Genomic DNA, 9,198 nt, shown 5'->3' with positions numbered 1-9,198 from the left:
CCGAACAATCTTAGGCACATCAAAACTTATAAACTCATAATAAAACTTTCATTGTAACGTTAAGCGTGCGGACCCTACGGGTTCGAGAACTATGTAGACATGACCTAGAACTATTCTCGGTCAATAACCAATAGCGGAACCTGGATGCTCATATTGGCTCCTACATATTCTACGAAGATCTTTATCGGTCAAACCACATAACAACATACGTTGTTCCCTTTGTCATCGGTATGTTACTTGCCCGAGATTCAATCGTCGGTATCCAATACCTAGTTCAATCTCGTTACCGGCAAGTCTCTTTACTCGTTACGTAATGCATCATTCCATAACTAACTCATTAGCTACATTGCTTGCAAGGCTTATAGTGATGTGCATTACCGAGAGGGCCCAAAGATACCTCTCCGACAATCGGAGTGACAAAACCTAATCTCGAAATACGCCAACCCAACATGTACCTTTGGAGACACCTGTAGAGCTCCTTTATAATCACCCAGTTACGTTGTGACGTTTGGTAGCACACAAAGTGTTCCTCTGGTAAACGGGAGTTGCATAATCTCATAGTTACAGGAACATGTATAAGTCATGAAGAAAGCAATAGCAACATACTAAACGATCAAGTGCTAGGCTAACGGAATGGGTCATGTCAATCACATCATTCTCCTAATGATGTGATTCCGTTAATCAAATGACAACACATGTCTATGGTTAGGAAACATAACCATCTTTGATTAATGAGCTACTCAAGTAGAGGCATACTAGTGATGTTATGTTTGTCTATGTATTCACACATGTATCATGTTTCCGGTTAATACAATTCTAGCATGAATAATAAACATTTATCATGATATGAGGAAATAAATAATTACTTTATTATTGCCTCTAGGGAATATTTCCTTCAGTGCCTCCCTCGGGGCACCCCCGAGGGGCAGCCAGGGCCCGTTGTGTTCCTTCTGGCCCATAAAAATTCTCCGTAAAGTTTTGGGGCAGTTGGACTCCGTCTGATATTGATTTCCTGCGATGTAAAAAACATGGAGAAAATGACAACTGGCACTTGGCACTATGTCAATAGGTTAGTACCAAAAAATGATATAAAATGACTATAAAATGATTATAAAACATCCAAGATTGATAATATAACAGCATGGAACAATAAAAAATTATAGATACGTTGGAGACGTATCAGCATCCCGAAGCTTAACTCGTGCTCTTCCTCGAGTAGGTAAGTGATAAAAACAAAATTTTTGATGTGGAGTGCTGTTTATCATGTCATATCATATTCTTTTCTTTATAGCATGGACATTTGGACTTTTATGTGATTCAAAGCAATAGTCTAGTTTTGACATAATAATTTAGATACTCAAGCATATCAACAAGCAACCATGTCTTTCAAAATATCAATGCTAAAACAAGTTATCCCTAGCCCATCATGCTCAAACATTGACCCATTCATGAAACACACTCAAATATTAGCTACACCCAATACTTAAGTACGACCATATTGCCTCCTAGTTGGTGCTTTTATAAGAGAGGATGGAGAATCAATTTGAAAAATAAATATTGCATAAAGTAAAAGAAAGGCCCTTCGCAGAGGGAAGTAGGGATTTGTAGAGGTGCTAGAGCTCAAAGCGAAAAAATTAGAGATAAAAACATTTTGGGAGGTGTATCCATCCCACCAACAAAACCGACTTAGAGTTCCCAACACTTTCCATGCTAGATATATTGTAGGCGGTTCCCAAATAGAAAATAAAGTTTATTCCTTTTTCCACCATACTTTCACTTCTCATGGCTAGCCGTATCCACGGTTGCCCTCCATACCAACACTTTCCAAGGAATTTATCATTTGACAACATAAAGTAAATTCATTTTTGCATTTCGGGACCGGGCATCCCTAAAACCTTTGCCTTACTCTCGTGCAATGACAAGTGAATAAACACTCATCGTGAGAATAACACATCCAGCATGAAAAATATTAGCCACCTGTTACCGTTCCGTGAGCGAAACAAACACACAAAAGAGAAGTTTATTTTGAAAATTAGAGATGGCACATGCAAGTTTGCTTAGAACGGCAAAAGAATACCGCATATAGGTAGATATAGTGGACTCATGTGGCAAAACTGGTTTAAAGGATTTTGGATGCACAAGTGGAGGTCATTGATACGTCTCCAACGTATCTATAATTTTTGGTTGTTCCATGCTATTATATTACCCCTTTTGGATGTTTATGGGCTTTATTTTACACATTTATATCATTTTTGGGACTAACCTACTAACCGGAGGCCCAGCCCGTATTGCTGTTTTTTTGCCTATTTCAGTATTTCGAAGAAAAGGAATATCAAACAGAGTCCAAACGGAATGAAACCTTCGGGAGCGTGATTTTTGGAACGAACGTGATCCAGAGGACTTGGAGTGCAAGTCAAGAAGTGATCGAGGTGGCCACGAGGGTGGAGGGCGCGCCCACCCATACAGGGTGTGCCCCATGTCTCGTGGGCCCCTCAGGCGGCCACCGACGTACTTCTTCCTCCTATATATACCCATGTACTCCAAAAACATCCAGGGAGCCAACGAAAAACAATTTCCACCGCCATAACATTCTGTATCCGCGAGATCCCATCTTGGAGCCTTCGTCGGCGCTCCGCCGAAGGGGGAATCGACCACGGAGGGCTTCTACATCAACACCATAGCCCCTCCAATGAGTTGTGAGTAGTTTACCACAGACCTTCGGGTCCATAGTTGTTAGCTAGATGGCTTCTTCTCTCTTTTTGGATCTCAATACCATGTTCTCCCCCTCTCTTGTGGAGATCTATTCGATGTAACTCTTTTTGCGGTGTGTTTGTCGAGATCCGATGAATTGTGGGTTTATGATCAAGTTTATCTATGAGAAATATTTGAATCTCTTCTAAATTCTTTTATGTATGATTGAGTTATCTTTGCAAGTCTCTTCGAATTATCAGTTTGGTTTGGCCTACTAGATTGATCTTTCTTGCAGTGGGAGAAGTGCTTAGCTTTGGGTTCAATCTTGCGGTGTCCTTACCCAGTGACAATAGGGGTTGCAAGGCACATATTGTATTGTTGCCATCAAGGATAAAAAGGTGGGGTTGATATCATATTGCATGAGTATATCCCTCTACATCATGTCACCTTTCTTAATGCGTTACTCTGTTCTTATGAACTTAATACTCTAGATGCATGCTGGATAGCGGTCGATGTGTGGAGTAATAGTAGTAGATGCAGGCAGGAGTCGGTCCACTTGTCACGGACGTGATGCCTATATACATGATCATGCCTAGATAATCTCATAATTATTTGCTTTTCTATCAATTGCTCGACAGTAATTTGTTTACCCACCATAATACTTATGCTATCTTGAGAGAAGCCACTAGTGAAATCTATGCCCCCCCGGGTCTATCTTTTATCATATAAGCTTTCAATCTACTTTTATTTGCATCTTTACTTTTCCAATCTATATTATAAAATACCAAAAATATATTTATCTTATCATACTATCTCTATCAGATCTCACTTTTGCAAGTGGCCGTGAAGGGATTGACAACCCCTTTATTGCGTTGGTTGTGAGTTCTTTGTTTGTTTGTGTAGGTGCGTGGGACTTTTGAGGAGCCTCCTACTGGATTGATACCTTGGTTCTCAAAAACTGAGGGAAATACTTATGCTACTATTGCTGCATCACCCTTTCCTCTTCAAGGAAAACCAATGCAAGCTCAAGACGTAGCAGTCATACTTGGTGCAAAATGAAGGCTAGCAAAAAGATTGAGAAGAGACCAACCAAGAAAGGAATAATCTCATAAGCAAGCATTAAGCATAATTAACACCGAATACTGCACCACAAGTAGGATATAATTTTCATTTCATGATTATCGACTTTCGTGCATGCATAGGGAATCACAAACCTTAACACCAATATTCTTATTAGAGCACAATTACTCATCAACATAACTCACATATCACATCATCATATCTCAAAACTATTACTAAGAATCAAGTTTATTTGTCCAATGATCTTCATGACATATATTTCTTTCTTTCTTTATCCTTCTTGGATATCTATCACTTTGGGACTAATTTTCATGTGTTGCTTTTCATAAACTCAAACAAATATAAGTGAAGATCATGAGCGTAACATATTTTCTTTCTCTCAAAATAATTTAAGTGAAGCAAGAGAGAATTTCTTCAAAATTTTACTAACTCTCAAATAAATCTAAGTGAATCAGGAGAGAATTTCTTCAAAACTACTAAGTACACCATGCTCAAAAAGATACAAGTGAAGCACTAGAGCAAGTCCATTGCTCATAAAAATTTAAGTGAAGCATAGAGAGCAATTCTAACAAGTCATGACATAATTTTGGCTCTCACAAATAGGTGTGTCCAGCAAGGATTGATGACTTAAAACACAAAATAAAACAAGCAAGGACACATATCATACAAGATGCTCCAAGCAAAATACATATCATGTGATGAATAAAATTATAGCCTCGAGTAAAATACCGATGGTCGTTAGAAGAAAGAGGGGATGCCACTCGAGGGCATCCCCAAGCTTAGTTGGTTGCTCATTCTTGGATAATAGCTTGGGATGCTGGGGCATCCCCGAGCTTAGGCTCTTCTATCCTTCTTTCATCCATCGTAAGATAACCCAAAACTTGAAAACTTCAATCACACAAAACTCAACAAAACGTTTGTGAGATCCATTAGTAAAAGAAAGCAAACCACTACTATAAGTGTTGTGTCAAACCAATTCTTATTTTGCTTTTTGTATTATATCTACCGTATTCCAACTTTTCTAAGGCAAAAACTCATCAAAGAAAACCATAGAGCCATCAAAATAAGCACACAACACAAAGAAAACAGAATCTGTCAAAACAGAACAGCCTGTAGTAATCTGGAACTTTTGAATACTTCTGGAACTCCAAACATTCTACGAATTTAGGAAGACCAGTGTAATTTGTATATTAATCTTTTGGAAAAAGAATCAGAGAAAAATCTCTTTTCTGTGATTTATGAAAATTATTTTTGTGAGCATAAAGTTTCTGTCTTTTTCAGCAAGATCAAACAACTATCACCCAAGAAGATCCTAAAGGCTTTACTTGGCACAAACACTAATTAAAACACAATCATACCAGTAGCACAATTGTGTTAACACACAAGAACATAAAGCAAAAAGCAAAAATAAATTTTATTCATTGGGTTGCCTCCCAACAAGTGCTATAGTTTTACGCCCTTAGCTAGGCATAAAGCAAGGATCTAAGTTTCGTCATCCTTTTTCTTCTTAATTTTCTTAGAGGTATTTTCATCATGGGGTTTTGTAAACACACCATAAAACATATTATCCATGGGAACTTTAGCATTCCTTAGTTGGTTTTCATCATAACCCCTTTGATTACCCGCAACAATCCAAGAGTAGTGTTGATTAACATTATTAAAAACTTGTTGGATTATATCTAGAACGGGGACTTCCTTTTTAAGATTCTCATCAAAGATCTTATTATCCCCAAGCAAATGCCTTAGTGCATAATCACTAATGTATGTAATTTCATCTATCATGGGGTTTTCACGATTCATACCATAAAAATCAAAGATTTCCCTAGCTTCCCGTATTATGTAGTCAAACTCATTTATACGAACGAGAGTGGCCAACTTTTTGGCCCTAGGATTATTTATGTCGGGGAGCTCAAAAAACAATCTTTGCAAAGTAGGATGGGTACGAATAAATTTACTTTCAAGTTTCAGAACTAGTGCTGAAATAGCATCCGCATAAGATCTAGTACTTTTAAGTATAGGAGCATCATCAAGACTTAGATTCCCAACACAACTGAAAAATTCGTGAATACGTTCTTTTCCCATAACATTCCCTTGCCCCAAGATAAAAGTTTTAGCATCCAGATTGCTCGTACGTCCAAATTTAGGAGTTAGGACATCTGTCGGCGTTCTGGGAACGGGGGTCCCCAGACTTGCCTGCCTGCGGCCGGCGGCGTGGCTCAAGTGGTGGCCCAGTACGACCCATCTTCATCAGCGCAATACTCAAGACCCTTGCGAGGGGCCAAGCCTCGCGGGGCGGACAACACAGGACTTCCTCAGGGACGGCCTCGCCAGGCAGGCTCGCGAGGAGGAGGAGAGATCAAGGCAGGGTACCTCATGAGGTGCTCATGACGCAAGCCGTGACGATCGAGACCAGGCGGGCGCTAGCCTGTGCAGTGTCCATGTTTCCTCTTTGGTGCAAAGGGGGCAAGCACAGGCGTGGAGTACTGAGGCATCAGGCAAAGGTTGCCATTTCAGTGCAACGAGACCAAGACCAGCAGGGCGGCAGGATGGAGGTCACCATGGAGCCCAAGATGATGTCATCACCGGTGCCTTTGGCAGCCGAAGACCAACTTTAGTCAGGATAACTTGTACTAGATGTTCCCCTTCAAAATGGCCGTTGTTGGCGCCCTTCCTGCTCAATATTTGGGAAGAGGACCAGGGCCTCTATAAATAGGACTAGCCACCACAGAGGTGAAGGACGAACTCATCGAGTGCTCATTAGACCGAGAGGCGATCGAACTCACCCAAGTAGTTCATCGCACCAGCTCAAGAACACCTCTCGCGAGGCTGTTCATCCTTTGTACTGTTCATCATCAGCCCCTAAGGCAATCCACCACACCACACACTGGAGTAGTGTATTACCCCACAACGGTGGCCCGAACCAGTATAAATCTTGTGTCCCTCGTGTTGTTCATCATTTTAGCTTAGATTCTAGTGAGGCGATCGGATGTGAATCGGTAGGGGGAAGATCTTCGCGCGCACCCCAGAGTTTGAACCTTGAGGGTCTGCCGGAACCCAACATCCGACATTTGGCGCGCTAGGTAGGGGTGCGCCGGAATATTTCTTCCGCCGTTTCGCGTCGATCTTCCGTCGTGTCCATGGCAGACGCTCGCCGGGCTCGAGCTGAGCGCCGGGCAGCTCTCGCTGCCCGCGTCACCCAGACGGCTCCCATCGGTGGGTGTCCCCATCGTTCCCCGTCGTTCCCCGTCGCCTGCCGCCAACGCTGCCACCGGCCTGGCGGGGAACGAGCAGCAGGCCTCGTTGCTGCATCCTTCGGTGCGGCGGGAAGGCCGCACCGCCACCCCGTCGCTGACTCCAGCTGGTTCGTCGTCCCACGCCCGTCGTGCCCCCACGGACGCGCACGCCGCGTTGCTCCTGATACGTGAGCTCCTGCACTACCATCCCGTCGACGACCTCTACGAGGAGTGGCTCGCTTGCATCACCGAGCTTGTCAGCGCCGCAGTGGGCTCCCCTGTGCCGTCCCTCTCACTGCCTCGCCCTCCGTCCTGCGTAGGAGGCGCAGATCAGGAGGTGCCTCTGCCACCTCCTCCCCAAGAAGGCGCCCTGACTCCAAGGCGCGCGGCCCAGGACGAGATCCACCGTGTCCGGTGCCTGCGCGACAAGAAAGGAGCTGCCAAGAAATCCCTCGTCCCCAAGAAGGTGCTCGTGTGCTCCCGGCACCGGTGCGCCACGACCGCATCCCTGTGCCAGCACATCAAGACCCTGTGCTGCTCCAGGCAGCAACGCGCGGGAACCCCCAGGAGCAAGCCTTGCATCAGCAGAGAGCTCCGGTGGGCACCGTAGGCTGCCGCGCCTTCACCACCGAGCTATGCAGTGTCGCCTGGCCAGGCAAGTTCAAACCTGACCTGCCTCCTCACTACGATGGCACTGCCGACCCCGCGGAGTTCCTACAGCTCTACGAGCTGGGCATCATAGCCGCCAACGGGGACGAAAAGGTCATGGTGAACTAGTTTCCCATGGCACTCAAGGACGACGCCCGCACCTGGCTCCTGAACCTGCCTCCTGGCACTATCTCCTCCTGGGACGAGATGCGCACTCGCTTCATCGCCAACTTCCAGGGCACTCGCGACAGTCCGCCGGCCATGGGTGACCTGCACCGCATCAAGCAGCAACCCGGAGAAACCTTGCAGAAGTACATCCAATGCTTCAACATCGCTCGCCTCAAGATTCCCAGGGTGACCGAGGAGGCCATCATCTCGGCGTTCTCTGACGGCGTCCGCGATGTCAATATGAAGGAGGAGCTGGCGATCCACGAAGATCTGTGTACATCTCTGGAGCTGTTCAACCTGGTGACCAAGTGCGCAAGGGCTAAGGAGGGACGCCTCTCCCTTCTCAAGCTCCCGGCAGCACACCCAGAAGAGAAGAAAGCCAAGGCCAAGGATGTGAAGTGCAAGGGAGCAGCTGTGCTCGCAGCAGAGCCGGACATGAAGCGCGGCAGGGACCAGCCGGAGTCATCCAAGGGTAGCCGGTACCATGTGTACCATGATCTCCATACCCACAACACCAACGAATGCCAAGAGCTCAGGGCCGTGCGAGAAGGCCATGTTGGTCGACGCCCCGAGCGCAACGATCGGGGCTACGGCCGAGGCGGAGCAAGAGGTGGAGGACGATGGGACGACCGTGGCCCTCTCCAAGGGTAGCGTGACCGGCCTCGCGAGGACCGCTGGCAGGACCATTCTTGCGAGGGGGCTTGGAGGGATCAGCCTCGTGAGGATCGCTGATACGTCTCAAACAAATCTATAATTTTTGATTGTTCCATGCTATTATATTACCCCTTTTGGATGTTTATGGGATTTATTTTACACATTTATATCATTTTTGGGACTAACCTACTAACCGGAGGCCCAACCCATATTGATGTTTTTTTCCTATTTCAGTATTTCGAAGAAAAGGAATATCAAACGGAGTCCAAACAGAATGAAACCTTCGGGAGCTTGATTTTTGGAACGAATGTGATCCAGAGGACTTGGAGTGCAAGTCAAGAAGCAGCCGAGGCTCCCACGAGATAGGAGGGCGCGCCCCCTGTCTCGTGGGCCCCTCGGGCGGCCACCGACGTACTTCTTCCTCCTATATATACCTACGTACCCCGAAAACATCCAGGGGCAGGACGAAACGCAATTTCCACCACCGTAACCTTTTGTATCCGCGAGATCTCATCTTGGAGCCTTCGCCGACACTCTGCCAGAGGGGGAATCGACCATGGAGGGCTTCTACATCAACATCCTTGCCCCTCCGATGAGTTGTGAGTAGTTTACCACAGACCTACGGGTCCATAGTTATTAGCTAGATGGCTTCTTCTCTCTTTTTAGATCTCAATACAATGTTCTCCCCCTCTCTTGTGGAGATCTATTTGATGTAAACTCTTTT

The sequence above is a fragment of the Triticum dicoccoides genome, chromosome 4B (genome assembly GCF_002162155.2).
Source record: "Triticum dicoccoides isolate Atlit2015 ecotype Zavitan chromosome 4B, WEW_v2.0, whole genome shotgun sequence".
Taxonomy (NCBI): domain Eukaryota; kingdom Viridiplantae; phylum Streptophyta; class Magnoliopsida; order Poales; family Poaceae; genus Triticum; species Triticum dicoccoides.
This window is presented reverse-complemented; position numbering follows the sequence as displayed.